The sequence below is a fragment of the Antennarius striatus genome, chromosome 4 (assembly GCF_040054535.1).
Source record: "Antennarius striatus isolate MH-2024 chromosome 4, ASM4005453v1, whole genome shotgun sequence".
NCBI lineage: Eukaryota > Metazoa > Chordata > Actinopteri > Lophiiformes > Antennariidae > Antennarius > Antennarius striatus.
In genome coordinates this window covers 12,822,017-12,838,856 of record NC_090779.1, presented here as the reverse complement: position 1 = coordinate 12,838,856, position 16,840 = coordinate 12,822,017, and the positions used below count along the sequence as shown (strand labels likewise).

General features: G+C 38.9%; 1 protein-coding gene across 2 annotated transcripts in view; it reads left to right on the top strand.

The window, feature by feature from the left end:
* The window catches only part of shank3a (SH3 and multiple ankyrin repeat domains 3a), a 183,565-nt gene that overhangs the window by 145,135 nt on the left and 21,590 nt on the right, over positions 1–16,840 (top strand). The window lies entirely within an intron of this gene.

The window sequence follows — 16,840 nt, the reverse complement described above, 5'->3', positions numbered from 1 at the left end:
TTATTACATAAATTAATTTAAATAACTCTAAAACTATAAAATACGAGTATTGTACATTAAGTGTTCAATATCCCCTCTACCACATATGCGAGGCTGCAGTAGAAATATCCTTGACCAGATAGTTCACACATCTATTAGCCAACATTTCCCAGCTTGTCCTGTGGTGATTCCAAGGTGCTAGCCAGATGAGACCCCTGGACTGAATTATCCTAAAAGCATTTTACATAATCAAAAGTCAAAAGTCAAAATCAGCTTTATTGTCAAATGTACCATGTATGCACGACATACAGCACAGATGAAATTGCAGTCCTTTCTGACCCACGGTAGACAGTATAACAGGCAGTACAACACAGACAGTACAACACAGGCAGGACAACACAGGTAGTACAACACAGGACAACACAGACAGTACAACACAAGCAGGACAACACAGGCAGGACAACACAGGCAGTGCAACAAGCAGTACAACACGAAGTATAAGACGAAACAAAAGGGATGGCTAACATCTCTATACACTCTAATAATAACAAGGGATTGGAAGTATGTGTACTTGTTCGTTGTAGCTTATCTTGTCTTCTGCTTCATTGTTATTTCACTTATGGAAACAGCTTCTTCTTTCTTTCTTTTTTAGCAAAATAGACTCTTTTTTCAAGGGATGTTTTTGCATCTGCAATTCAAATGCCTCTACCCATATTAGTTTGTATTTGCTTCCCATGCTGAATGAAGTCAGCCTTGAGATTTCGACCAGCTGTCACTTCTTTACCAACACTTAAGTAGTGCTTCAGAAAATTATCATCCGGTTTAGGCTACAGCAGAAACATGTTGGCAGGGCTGGTATCAATTGACACATTCATGAAATTGGCAAAAGATGTCCAGTAAATACCATCTCATGGTAAAATTTCCCCCATATATATTCCTAACATTATTTTCATTGGTATTTTTCTTAAAATTTAACACATCATTTTAATTTGAATGTTTCTCTTAAATCCTGACATGTTCTTCTAGAATCAATGAAACATGTTAAAATTATATATGATGAAATTGCTGTAAAAAGGTATGGAAATCTCATACGCATTATGAGTGTTTGGGTTTGGTGAAGAGGATTGTGTTTTGTTATTATATTTTTAAAGGCAAGGCAAGTTTATTTGTATAGCACAATTCATACACAGGCAATTCAAAGTGCTTTACAAAGGCAACAAAACACCAGAACAATTCAAAGATAAAAGGGGATTAAAACAAGACAATAAAATATCAACAAAAGAACAATTAAAATGAAAAAGTCAATTAAACAGGAGAATAAAATATTTAAACTAAAACCACTGATTAAAAAAAAATGCAGATAAAACAAATTCAAGAAAATGCTGCAGTGAACAAAAATGTCTGATTTAAATGAAGTGACCGTTTGAGCAGATCTCAGGTACTCAGGCAGTTTGTTCCAAAGGTGAGGAGCATAATAACTAAATGCTGCTTCACTTTGTTTGGTTCTGGTTCTGAGAACACACAGTAAACCTGTCCCAGATGACCAAAGGGGTCTGGAGGCTTCATAAGGAGTTAATAAATCTTGCATGTACTTTGGTCCAAGAGCATTTAGAGATTTGTAGACCAGCAGTAAGATTTTAAAATCTATCCTTTGACTCACAGGAAGCCAGTGTAGCGATTTAAGGACTGGTGTGATGTGGTCCAGTTTTCTGCTGTTTGCAAGGACTCTGGCGGCAGCATTTTGGATCAGCTGCAGCTGCCTGATTAATTTTTTATGTAGACCTATAAGGACATCATTACAGTAATCTATCCTACTGAAAATGAGAGCATGAACAAGTTTTTCTGTGTCTTCTTGAGACAGAAACCCCTTAATTCGAGCAATGTTTTTCAGGTGGTAATAGGCAGATTTAGTAATAGCTTTTAAGTGGCTGGTAAAATTCATTATTACATTATTTCTGGCTTGATTTGAGGTCAAGGTGAGCATTGATCTTTGATCTTTCATTTTTGGGGCCAAAAACAATCACTTCTGTCTTATCTGGATTGAGCTGGAGGAAATTTTGGTCCATCCATTCATTGGTTTGTTTAATACAGTTGCTTAATGAAAGTAAGGGACTATAGTCTTGTGATGACACTGAAATGTACAGTTACGTGTCATCTGCATAAGTATGATAGGCGATGTTGTGGTATTCCATGATCTGAGCAAGGGGCAGCATGTAGATATTAAATAGAAGTGGTCCCAGAATGAACCCTTGTGGAACCCCGCATGTGATCTTTGTCCGCTCTGACTCATGACTACCAACTGAGACAAAGAAGTCCCTATCCTGTAAGTAAGACTTGAACCAATTTAACACAGTGCCAGTAAGTCCCACCCACTGTTCTAGTCTGTCAAGCAAGATGTTATGATTAATCGTGTCAAATGCAGCACTGAGATCCAGCAGTACCAGGACGGTGGTTTTGAAGGTGTCATTATTCATGTTAATGTCATTTAAGACCTTAGTAAGTGCAGACTCAGGGCTGTGATGTGGTCGAAATCCCGACTGAAATGCATTAAAAATATTGTTTTGCATCATAAAACTGTGAATCTGTTGTAAAACAGCCCGTTCAATGATTTTTCCAAAAAATGGAAGATTTGATATGGGCCTGTAGTTAGCTATTATTGAAGCATCCAGCTTGGGCTTTTTCAGAAGTGGTTTTATTACTGCAGTTTTTAAGGGCTTTTTAAGGCTGGGGAAACTGCCCTAATTGTAGAGAATAATTCACTATAAGTAATATGTTAGGAGCAATGCAGTTAAAAACATTTTTGAAAAAGTTTGAAGGCAGCACATCAAGGCAGCATGTTGTGGATTTTAACTTTAAAACTGTTTCTTTCAAGGCTGTGTGGTCTACAAGGTGAACTGGACAACAAGATGGCACAAGTGACAAAATGATTTTCCCTGAGAGAGAGGCGCTTACTTTTTGTCTTATTTGTAATATTTTTTCCATGACAAATGCTACAAAGTCATTGCATGACTTGTTGGACAGCAGCTCAGAAGGGACTGATGCTGTGGGGTTTGTCAGTCTGTCTACAACAGAAAACAGTGTGCGAGCATTATTACCGTTTCTATTGATAACCTCGGAGAAAAATGATTGTCTTGCATTTTTCAGTTCCTGGTTGTAGATGTGAAGACTGTCTTTGTAGATGTCATAATGAACCTGGAGTTTAGTTTTGCGCCACCTGCGCTCTGCTTGTCTACAAACTCTTTTTTGGGTTTTAACCAGTGTGGCATTTCTCCAGGGTGGCTTTTCCCTGACTGACAGAACTTTGGTCTTAATCGGGGCGATGGAATCCATAACAGCCAAGAAGTCAGAACTGAAAGCATTTACAAGATCATCTACAGAAGCTGAGGGCAGGCTGGGAGAGGGTGTAAAAGCCTGACTGAATAATGCACAGGTTTTTTCATTAATATAATGCTTTCTGACTACTTTTGTTTCACCCTTGTTCAGATTAGCAGGAGTGGTTGTTTTAAATAAAACACAGTAATGATCAGAAAGGGCAATATCAGTCACCACAACCTCCGAAATACTAAAACCTTTGGAAATAATTACATCCAATGTATGTCCCTTGTCATGTGTGGATTCTGTTACATGCTGAGAAAGCCCAAAGTTGTCCAGAAGGTTCAAGAGTTCTCTAGCATTTCTGTCTTTCATACTATCAACATGAATGTTAAAATCACCCAATAAAACAACATAGTCATATTCAATGCACACAATAGACAACAGCTTGGCAAAGTCATCAATAAACTCTGTGTTGTATTTAGGAGGTCTGTAAATAGTTATAAATGTTGCTCGATTGGAGAATTTTGACTGAAGAGCGACATATTCAAAAGAATCAAACTTCCCAAAGGATATTTTCTTACACTGGAAATTGTTATTGAACAGAATGGCAACCCCTCCTCCTTTCTTATGCATTGTAGCTTCACTCATGAAACTGAAGTTTGGAGGGGTTGACTCAATAAGAACTGCTGCACTGTTATCTTGTCCTAACCAAGTTTCTGTTAAAACATAAAATCAAGTTTGTGCTTAGTAATAAAATCATTGATTAAAAATGATTTCCCCACCAAAGACCTGGCATTTAAAAGTGCTAAATTAGATTTATCAAAAGCCCTATCTTTCCCATGTTATGGAACAGAATGTGGATGACAAGGAATACGTATCAAATTTGATCTAATGGGGACCATTCTGGAAAATTTTGTTCTTCTCTTACCTGCGTAGACATCAATTGACGAAACTTCCCACACATTGGGCCCTGGCTTTTTCTTGGAAAAGTCAGGAGTATTTGTCTTGAAACCCAAACCCAGTGCATGTCAGATTTTACAGTCAGCTGATTGTGCTGAGCTTCTATCAGGAGACTGAAGAGGATTTTGATGCAGTCTTGAAGAGGGTGGGGGTGGTGGGCTTAGGGTCAGACATGACTTAAGGGGGCAAAGTGGAATTTGAGGAGAAAAAATTGTAGATTTGGTCGGTGAACTCCAGCAGTGGGGACGAGGGGGAACGGATGGATGGTGAGCTGGGTGGGGTTGGATTTAATGATTCCTCATTGGCAGAGTCAGCTGGTGGGAGCAGTGTGTCCTCATGTTTGCTCTGATGTCTTTTGTAGCTACATGTGCCAGGTGGACATTATATTGTAACCAAACACAATCTTTACCGCCACTCACCCAAATTTATGGGATCATTTATAATTTATAAGTAGCATTGCAGGATTTATTGTTTGAAAAATAATCACATTGACAGGATTTGCAATTATCCATCCATCCATCCATCCATTCTCTTCCGCTTATCCGGGGTCAGGTCGCGGGGGCAGCAGCTTAAGCAGGGAAGCCCAGACTTCCCTCTCCCTAGCAATTATACACAGGAAATACACAACCAACAAAAATGATCACCATTACTGTCATTGACATCATAAAAGCCTACAGCATTAGAAATGTAAATCTGTTTAAAGGGCAATTTAAAAAATATATTTTATAAATGTTTTTGTATAATTTTCTCCAATTAAGCTTGTCTGTAGTATCTCCCTTCATTGTGTTTGACTTGCATCTGCTGGGAGTGGTTACTGAAGCAATTAGAGCCCTCTCCCTTTTCAAAGGGTTGTTGAGGGATTGGGTTTACTTTTATACAGGTGTGAAGTAATGGGAAAGCTGGAATCTCTAAATACCCTATTTAAATGCATTGTAAGGGGAAGAGGGGAATGCACAAAACAATGGGTCAGATAGTCAAGTAGATGAATGGTAGAGCATACTCAAAAGGGACAGCAAAGTGGGGATGGTGGAGCTTATCTTTTAGAGAGATTGAGAGAAAAAGAAAAAGGAGAGGGAGGAAGAAAGGTGGGCCTCATATTGGGCCCCTCTCACTCACAAATTCTGAAAACCCCTCGCATATACGTACCTTGTCAAGGACTTCGAAGAAATCCCGTCCAATACTATTTGTTGATGCTTTTCTTTAGATACAGAAGTCCTAATCGTCAGCCCATATTGATTGTCATGGCAAGGGCTATGTTGTCTCCTGTGTCCATTGTTTGGTTAATTTGTCAGCAGCTGCTGGATAGATTTTCACAAAACTCGGTGCATGGATGGTTTATTTCCAAGGGGAAAAACAGTGGGATACATCTGTCCCACTGTCACCATGCAAGATTTGGTCTTTTTCATAATTTTTGCTAACCACAGTGCAACTGAACCACTTTCAACTAAAGGTTAGGCAAGCATAAACATTTTTTTCTTATATATTTCATTACTCTTATTTTTATATTCATATGTATTTTTGTATACCCTTCAATAACTTTGGCAGATACTTATGTGATTCTTGAAAGAATATTTGTTGAGGGGTGGACAATGGGCCAAACAAACAAATTCACTTCAGTTTTGTTTGTATGGCATCATATCATAACAAAACAGAGGTATACATGTGGATAAAGTACACCACTGACCTGCTCTTATCCAACTTTGGCAATAGAGGCAAGAAAAAACTTGCTTTCAATGGACAGAAACCTTGAACAAAATGTTATTCTCATACAACATGGACATAGGGAGAAAAACAAACAGAGAGAGGGAGAGAGATTGACAAAGAGACTACAACACAAAGCAGCCGGAAGAGGGACAAAAAGAAATAAAGGAACAGGAGCAGATAAAACAAGGCAGTCAGAGACTGCAACATCCCATGACTTACCCTGACCTACTTCCAGGGTAGGTCAGGGTACCCTGAAAGTAGTACCTGACAAGTGCATTTCTTTGACCTTTCAGGGTAGATCAAAGCTATGCACTTGCTTTGACCATAGATCAAAGCTAGTGCACAGGTAGATCAAAGCACTAGCTTTGATCTATGGTCTTACTCAAACTGGCCTTCTTCCCCGTCTTTCTATCTTATCCGGTTCCTGAGTGTACAAAAGTGGAAATTTGACCTTGACCTACTTTTCTCAAAGTCAAGGTCATCATCTCATTTTCATCCCCTTTGCCGCCCGAGTAATGGGCTCTTTGTTTCATCTTTCTGTCTGCTACGATTGAGAAGATATTTGGTGGACAAACGAAAGAACGAATGAACGAACAAAAGAACACACGAACACTGACGATTACGATTCATCACTGCTTTGAAGCGGGATGTAACAACATAGTTATTAATCCATGCAGTGGTTTACACTGGGTAGACTAGGTTGCTGATGAAGCTGCTGATGAGAGAGCTGCTCTACAGGAAATACTGAAACTACAGATGCTCATACTATAGCAGTATTGACAACAGTTTGGCTGATGATGTGCAGTAGGTAGCAATAGTCACAGGTCCAGGTTCTGCTGCTACACGGGTAAGGGGACCTGCAAACTGAGACGGAGTGAGAACAGAAAGAGGGGTGGAGGGGACAGGGAAGAAAAGAAGTTAGTGAAATGTATTTATGGAACATAAACATAGAAATGGAGAGGGAGGAGCTCACTGGCGGTCTTATCCTATGACACTATAGGGTAAGGCTGAGTGGATTAACTATAGATTTGATTTAAAAGGAAAATCTGAAGTCTACTCCAACATGGCAATGGTGTCTGTCTCACCAACTGAATCAGGATGTGATTCCACAACAAAAGAGTTTGATCACTGAAACCTCTGCCCCAGACTGCTTTTAGAAATTTTTGTAACCTCAAGCGAAGGTTCTCTTTGGGACCTCAGTGTGTTAATGGGGTTCCAAAGAAGTCTGACTTCTAGAGTCTATAGCCACTCCTTGATTGTTTATGTGAAATTCAAACTTGGAAGTCACTGACTTTTCCTCAATTTTAATCAAAAAAAGACTGAAGTCATAGTTTTTGGTAGCACTTCTGAAACCCCCGTAGTTGATCTTGATTGACACAATACAATACACATGGTTATTGAACATGATAAAGGACCTTTGAATACATAATGGATCAGCGATGTTGCCTCACAGTAAGAAGGATCAGGTTTCAAGTCCTTTCAGTGCGAAGTTTGTATGTTCTCCCTGTGGGTTCTCTCTGACTTTGACAGCGTCTTTCTGCTTCCAAAAACATGCAGTTCAGATGCCTCGGTCATATCAAAATTGTCAATGCGTGTTTGTCTTTCGTGTGGCTCTGCTATGCAGAGTATGTGACTCATCCAGAGTGTACCCTGCCTCTTGGCCATAGTCAGCTGGGCTAGGATCCAGCACACCCTTCACCCGCAAAGCGGAAAAAGCAGCTGCAGACAAGATGATTACAGTCATCTCATCTACAAGAAAAAAGATGGATGAATGGATGGCTGGATTTGTCCAGGCTTTTTTACTAGTCAATCAAGTATAAAAGATAATGATGTTTAATGGTGATTAAAATTCATTAATTAATCACATTTCATGTGTTCAATAACATGTTAATTTCAGAACCTACTGAGGCATTTCAGAGCTAATCTACCCTCATCCTCAGATACATCAGCAGTGATACAATATAAGATGACATTGGCACACACACACACACACACACACACACACACACACACACACACACACACACACACACACACACACACACACACACACACACACACACACACACACACACACACAGTTTTTCCAAAGGCAACCATTGAGGCGTCACTGACAGGGCGATATGTCTCAGCCTAGTAAAGCAGGAAAGACAGTTCTGTCTACAATTCAGTAACCCAAATACTGCCGTTTTTTCCCATGGTCCCCTTTTTTTCTCTTCCACTATACATCACCCATGAGTCATGTTTCTTAAAGTGCTATCCCTCTTTTTCTATCTCTGCCTCTGTCCATTTACTCCCTTCTCTGCCAGCTTTGAAAGAGCAATGATGGGCATGGGGGAAAGACAAAACATTATATGATTGTAAAAAGCTGTTTCAGTTCAAGAAGTGAGAGGGGATGGGAGAAGGCAGATAGATACACAGTGAAAGTGAAAGAGAAACGAAGGGGGCAACCATGTGAAAAAGGCTTAGATCAGTGAATCTCTCATCTGTGATTAGTCACCACACGTCTTTCTTTCTTTGCTGTGAAGGCCAACCACCACCAACAGTTCAAACAACTGCTGAAGGGGACATTGATTGTAAGGAAAGATAAAAACTGCATTAAGAGGTCAAGGGGAGAAAATAGAAAAATAAACTTTATATGTATCAGTAGTACAAGAGTTGAAGTCCTGGTGATTGTGTGCAAATGCCTAATGTATGCAGTTAAAGGTTTGTGTCTGGCCCCCCTGCAGACTTGCATATTCTCGAAGACCCCTTCACAAATGATCTCACTCCGTGAGATGAGAAATGGATGATTTTCACAATGATTTGATATCTATACAAGCATGGAAACTTTAATTTTTCTTTGTATCCTCTCTGTTCACTTGCTCTCCTCACACCGCAGCACAGTTGAATGACTCACAGCCGCATGAATCAGCCCAGTCAGATCCAGCCTGAGCTATTTTTATCCTGCCCATTAAGAAGTTTGGAGTGTGTCTGCACTCCCCTAGAATGCTTAAACATCAACGTTGCTGCAGCAGACTAACATGAGCAGAGCATTGTAAAGGGAAGGCTGACAGCAAGGTAAAGAGGGCAGGAAAAGAGGGGTATGGAGATGATGCAGTGGACTCTTACCAGACATCTCCTGGACCAGCAATGTTGTTTGGTCTAGAGACAGTGTCACTGAGGAAAAGACAGGAGACAGAGCTGGAGGTAGCAGAGATGAAGATGATGAGGTTCTCTTTGGGAGTGACCAGGAAGGATAGGATCAGGAATGAGTACATCAGAGGGACAGCACATGTTAGAGGTTTTGGAGATAAAGTCAGAGAGGCCAGACTGAGATGGTTTGGACATGTCCAGAGGAGAGATAGTGAATATATTGGTAGAAAGATGCTGAGTTTTGAACTGCCAGGCAGGAGGCCTAGAGGAAGACCAAAGAGGAGGTTTATAGATGTAGTGAAAGAGGACATGAAGGTAGTTGGTGTGAGAGAAGAGGATGCAGAAGACAGGGTTAGATGGAGGCAACTTATTCGCTGTGGCAACCCCTGAAGGGAAAAGCCGAAGGAGAAGAAGAAGATAACATTAGCAAATATAGTTGACCCTGTTGTTTGGATTAAAACCCTGTTTCTTACATGATCATCTTGTCCTCATTTTGTTGTGAATGAATCAACATTTGTTTTTCTTTTGGTTTTTTTTTAAGTCTGATTGTTCAGATTGAGTCAGTCTCAACACATAAACCGCGAAGAACGAGGGTACACTGTACCTTGTAATCACAAACTACTTTGTGGTAGATTCTGTCATAGTATAGTAAAGTTGTCCACACTGGCCAAATTGCAAATCATGTTGATCGTGACTTTAGTCATTAACTCTACAGCAGCGACTTGTAAAATGGAGAGTCAGTATGCAAATTCAGATTTCACAGAGCATGTACACCACCCAGGTATTTTCTATTTGCTGGATGAAATTAATAGATAGATTAGCATGGCCAACTAATCCATCTTATTGAAGAGAGCTAGAGAGAGACAGAGAGAGACAGAGAGAGAGAGAGAGAGTGAGAGCAAGAGAGAGAGAGAGAGTGTCAAAGAGAGACACAGAGACCGAGACAGAGGTGCAGGCTATAAACCACAGGTTGGCTGACGTGTCTGATGTTAAAGTTTAGCTGAGTCAGAGTTATAGACTGACAGTTCAAGAGGACTCCTGCAATTTGAACCTGTAAAAAAAATCTGCATGAAGTGTCTCCTGGTGTGTGAGCATCTGCTGTGTATGTGTGCGTGCGTGTGTGTGTTTGTGTGTGTGTGTGTGTGTGTGTGTGTGTGTGAGGGATAGTGAGAGAAAAAGAGAGAGAGAGAGAGAGAGAGAGAGAGAGAGAGAGAGAGAGAGAGAGAGAGAGGAAAAGAGAGTGTGTTGCATGTATGACATGTTTTGTTTGTTTCAATTAGAGCAATGGCCACTATCTGCACGTTTCATCAGAAATCAGCCGAGTATGTTGAGCTATCTCTCTCTTCCTCTGAAGATCAGACAGAATGGAAGAGAGCAGAGCTCTAAAGAACTCCTGGGCAAGAGTAATTACACACCTGCTTGTACACCAGGTTGCCCTGTTTTCCTCATCCTCTATATTTGTAACATAATAATGTGAATATTGTGTTAAGAAATGTTCATTTGACTAATTTATAACCACAATTTCAAGTACTGCTCAACCACGTAAGAAAAAAAGTCAGCTTTAAATTTTATGTTCCTCAAACTTGCTGTTTGTTAACCATGTATAAGCAAAGCCCTCACAAAACATGCCATGGTGGCAGAAGAGGATTGCGGGGTTTGCTGGAGTCTTGACAAAACAACCAAGCAACAACTAAGCAACCAAGGGACTACGGAACCAAGAACCAAGGACAGATCCTGTCTCAAAATATTTAATTCTTTAGTAGCCTGTAAGTAATCCAAAAGTCTATTTACAGGTTAGGTTTCATAGAATGTTCCATTTATAGCAGTGAGAGAAGGTAAAGCGTAAGGCTGCTGATTCATTCAGTCGTTGACATTGAGGATTCAGTCTTTGTTCTTCAGCTTGAGAATCCATTGTTAAAGATGTCTTTGAACACTGAACATTCCTACTTTCCTGCTACCTTTTTCCTCTAGCTGTTTATTTTAGTCAAGCATCACAGTGACTGCCTTGACCTTCTTAAACAGACAAGTCATGATGAATTGTGAAATTGTTTGAAAAGCTAGTTTAGGTGTGACTTCTTATTTTCTAAATTTGAATAAATTATTAAAGGTTCTAAATTGGCAGAGCAGAATTATTTATAGGCACTGGTTTCAGCCTCCACCACTTTCATGATAACAAGGGGCTCTCTGAAGTCACTACAGCAAACCAGCAAAGATGGAGGAGGAGCAGCAGGAGGAGCACACGGAGAAAGACAGACAGACAGACAGACGGCAGGGGAAGTGAGATGTGGAATGTATGCTAGAGTTCTTTGCTTGAGGCTGAAACAGATTGGGACATTAAGGCCAGAGACAAAACAGTTTTCAGTGCTACATCTTCAGGAAACCTTTGACTCTCAAAACAGAGAAATGTGATACCTCAAAAAGCAAAATGAAGTTGAGAACCTTTGAATAGCTATTTGCATGAAATGGAAGTACTGAAAATCTTCTAAGGATGACAGTATGGTTGTACTGGACTCTTCTCAGTGATTCAAGGTGGGAGATGGACCAGTGGTTGAGTGGACTGAAAACCTACTGGTGAAAGGTGAAAGTCTTAGGGAGGAGGTTAGAGTAAAGAAATGGACTGTTGTCCAGTCATGGTTTCAGAACTTCCTGTGTTGTGTAGCAGAATAGACGGCGTGGTAACCGTTGTGAAGGCAGGACCACCAAACTCCACACGTCATGAGCTGTTCTTGGGTAAGTTACTCCCGATCCCAACTCTCTGTATTGTTCTGATGTCAGTACTTCTGCTGACAGCAGACAGATGGGTCTGCAGTCATATTACCTGTAATGTTAGATGGTATTGTGTCAGAGAACCTGTAATAAAGACAAAAAGTTGTTCATCTGCGAGTATTCTTATGTTTCCACATTTAGATAAAGAGGATAACATAATTGCCCCACCTTCAAGTGAACATGGCTGAAAATGGGTCACGCTGTGGAAGGTGTATAATTTAATGTGAGAAGAGACTTTGGTTGCTTGTCAAATATTTTACAATAAAACAGTTTGTCACTGTCCACTGAGATGAAAATCAGGTCTTAAAATGAGTACAGTATTTTCTGCACTATAAGGCGCACTGGACTATAAGGTGCACCCTCAATAATTTGTTTTATAATTTATTTGTTGTTGTTGTTGTCATCATACATCCACTTTATCTCATCTCCACCCTACCCCAAAAATTGTTTTTGTGTAGTGATGAATATTGGGTTGTGATTAAATGTTCTCAGATGGTGAGTTACTTTATAATACAATTTGTTATCCTTAAAAACTGAGTCCAGTTATTCAGGCAACCAGGGTTTCTCTTATTGTTATTCTTGTCTGCCAAGCCACCAGGCCAACAAAAGGCCAAGAAAAAAATGTTTCTAATTTTCTAATTTGTAGAATATGAATTCAAAAGTAATGATTTGCTCTTTTGAGCCTCTTTGCTCTTCAGAGCCCTTGGCCATGAACAGGGTAACTCTGCTGCTTTTAATGTAAAAATTCCTTCTCAAATTTTAGAATTTAATAAACAAAGAAAATATTCACTTTTGTTAACAGACCTCAGAAACAGGCTACAAGAAAAACACGGGAGACTGTAGGAAACCCTAAATAAAGAGGCCTCCTGTACAAAAATAGCAGTACTACAATTAATGTACTATGCATATAATGACTGTATTATATTTTTATAATTTTATATATGATTTCAGTGTGATAACTATATTATTTATTTTTCTTTCCAAGTTTTGGATATTTAATTTCCTTGTTTCTTTGTTCAAGATGAAATAAAAATAGCAATGAGGAAAATAAAGATGACTAAGCACCCTTAGCCAACCAAAGAAATTATTTCATTTGCTTTAATTTAAACTTCGTAGTGTGCAAATGATGGAGTTCACTGAATCATCCTCTCAAAAAAATCACAAGAAATTTGGTATGTGTAAATTGTCCCTATTAACTCTTGCCACTGGGTCTAGAAAAATTTAAAGTTTAAAAAACTTAACTATAGGTGATAACGAAATGAGTCCAATAAAACTACAATTCTCACTTACATAACACAACTGGGTAATACATTGTGCAGCACTCAAATATTATGACTTCAATTACTGTAACTCTTTGTACTGAAATTATTAGATCTCATCTCCCATTGTGTTTTATTAAAACTATGTCTTGCAAAGTAAATTTCTTTGACTGTATTTCGCTGACATTCTCTTGTCAAGTTTATATCCAAGAACAATCTGTTCTCTGTCTCTACTTGTCATACAGGCATTACACGTAGCCCAGCATAATCTGTCTGATCAAGGGTTGGGATTTGACAAGCAGCTCTAATGGGGTAAACTACAGTATACTGACACTAAAACAAACTTTACTCTCAACACCTCTTAAGGTGTTAAGAGAGTTAAAAATAAACATTTGATCTATAAAAGCAAATTTAAATGGATTTAATGGATGAACCATTTTCTCGGTTTCCTGAAGGATATAAAACTAACTAAAGTCTAGAAGAGTAAATAACTATTGTTATTTTATAGAGTTAAAAAAAATATTCATCAGGTAGTTATTTCTGAAAGAAATGTGGGTCATATTGGATCAAAACAGGATTTTGATTTACAAATAAAATTAACGTTTTACCCAAACCTTGTAGTTACAGAAGACACTAGAGACCTGCAGCAGTATAAATCCTGTTGATCATTGTCATTTGTCACCTTCTCTCTCAACTTCTCTCTGCTGTTCTCCAGTTAAGTGAACTATTTAATCTGTTTTCTATTCAATCAGTCCTCCCTGTCGTTCCACTGTAATTTTTTCCCCCAGCTCTTCTTCATCAACAAACGTCACCCAGTCCTGACAACTTCCACAGTTAATTAATTACTCTACACTTTTCTTATCATACCTGTATATAAACACAGGTTTATGAAAGATACTGGGATATGCTCATACAATTTAGGTTTTGTCACCTTTTATATCGAATATTATCCCTTACCTCCAAAATATTAATCACAGCTCATTTGAATTCACAATGTGAACATAACCGATAAAGATTACAGTGATGTAGCTATTGCTTTTAGTTTTTTTGCTTTTGTCATGACTTTTCATTCATTCACTGTCCAATCGAGAGCATGACATATTTTTATCCAGAATACACTGTATAAAGAAAAGATTTCCATGAGAGTTATATTCAATAATTGTTCAGGAATCCTCAAGGTTCTGGAAGAGAAAAGCAGGAATAGGCAGGAGAAGATGAAGAAGAAAAATAGAGCATAGGTATGACATCCCTGTCCTCAATGCCTGTCTGAATGGTGCAGCTTCTCTCTACTGAATCTAAGGAGAAGCAGATTCATTACATAACCAGATGGAAGAAAAAACAATGCTAAACAACTTGTTTTCTTTTGCTACAAGCATATACTTCACTTACCTCTGGTTGCTTAATGGAAAGTAAGTCCATCTTTGCTCTCATTAAGCCAATGTTTTTTCATTCTGTCGATTTCTAAGGAATTTCTCTCCACTAGTTTTAGAAGGTTAACAAGCACAACACGAATGAGGAGGCAGACATAGATTGGTGGGGGTGTGGATGGAAAGAATGAAAAAGTCAATGAGACTTCCCTGATGTGTGTTTTGGGTGAGTGTGTTCACATGTCTGTCTCCATCTCTTATCAGTGGTAAAACATTGCAGGTTAATTCTCATTCAGCACTGTGTGTGTGTGTGTGTGTGTGTGTGTGTGTGTGTGTGTGTGTGTGTGTGTGTGTGTGTGTGTGTGTGTGTGTGTGTGTGTGTGTGTGTGTGTGTGTGTGTGTGTGTGTGTGTGTGTGTGTGTGTGTGTGTGTGTGTGTGTGATGGGACTGCATCCTTCATTCAAGGACAGTGAAGATGTTGCAATCCATCCAGAATGGGGAAGTACCGATGGTTAAGACAGGACTATATAACAGAATGTGTTAAATGTGATTTTCCCAACAACAATTCCCCTTGAGGTGTTTAGCAGGGGCAGAACTATGGAAAATCTGTAAATTTACTTTTATAAATGGAGTCATGGTGACACAAAAGTACAATTTTAACATTTTAGACATTTGGTTTGGACAAATGCAAGAGAAACTAGAACCAAGGCAGTCACAGACTGCAAGATCCCACGAAACCACTGAATTTAAAATTGTACCCTTACCTACTTGTATAGGTCAAAGCTCAAAGCTAGTGCTCTGACTTACTTTCACAGATCAAAGCACTAGGTTTGATCTATGGGTTACTCACATTGACCTTCTCCCTCGTCTTTCTATCTTATCCGGTTCCTGAATGTACAAAAGCTGAAATTGGACCTTGACCTACTTTTGTCAAGGTCAAGGTCATCATCTCATTTTCATCCCCTTTGCCGCCCAGGTAACGTGTTTTGGTTTCATCTGCAACAGTTGTGAAGATATTTAGTGGACAAACGGACCGATGGACAGATGGACCGACGGACTGACTGACGGAGGGACAGACAAACACACTAAAACTGACTATTACAATCCATCACCGCTTTGAAGCAGGACGTAAAAAAAAGAAAAACATGACATTGTATGTAGAAAGTGCTTTTTGGTGGTGCCATGACTATTATTTCAGGGAATAGGTATCAGTGTTTAATCAATACTGATATCAATTATTTATATTATGATACTTAGGTATATTGGCACTTTGTTACTTGGTCCAAAAAGTACATGACATGAAAATGTGTGGTATAAAATTGGTGACAACATTGGAAAACTTTACAGTAGTAAAAAATTTTAAGAACCATCCTAAAAAAATAAAACTTTTAAATTCTCAGAATTCTTTTTTTTCATATTAACTACATTTGCTGTCACCTGAAATGTAAAATTTCCACTATGTACCAATGATACTGCAAGAGAAACAGCAGCAACTTCAAAAATGCCTCTCATGTATGTTTACCCATTAGTGAGTGTCTTTTTAAAAAAAACACAGCTTTGTACTTTGACCAATTTTTTCATTTCTAGGTTTTATGTGTGACAAATTGCTGTGTTTTTTTTAAAGGATGCCATTACTTAAATTGTATCTATAGTCTAATGAATATACCATTCTCTCCAGATCACCTTTATTATATGTCTGATCAGCTGTCCAACCCCGAAGTTTCCAATTCTGGTATAGATTTGAAGGTGACTCTTTTTGTTTTATGATGCCAAAAAAATTACCTCCACCCACAATATATGCACTTTGCTGTATCTTCTTACCCTTTCCTGTGTATGAGTGTAATAGATGGAAGTGAAATTTAGGTTATCAGGGTGCTACCAGGGCCCTTCTTTTATCTGATTCTTGGCAATACAAAATAAGACAGCAGTGATAAATGAGCTCCATTTTACACACTTGCACTGTAAAACAGTGGGGTTTTTTTCCCTCGATCTGCCTTTTTTTTTTTTTTTCAAGCCGATAATTCCCATGTGTGTACAGGTGTCTAAATCACTGTAAGGTGTTTTTTTTTTTTTTTTTTGGCAACACAGCCAGCTGGAGAAACTGATTTGATTTGACTGATATCAGGGAAAGGAAGGGGCATTGCTTGCTTGTGTTTACAATGTTGTCATAACATTATGCCCTTGGCATCTTGTCAACACGCCGGTAAACCCAACTACAGGAAACTGGATGCCAAAAAGAAGATGTCCTCTGGTAGGGCTCCCCAACGAAACCCTCATTCTCTTAAAGAGACCATTATCTCTGCAAGAAGAAATGCTGACATTTCCTAAATTACAGTTCTGTCAGGATCCCTTTAG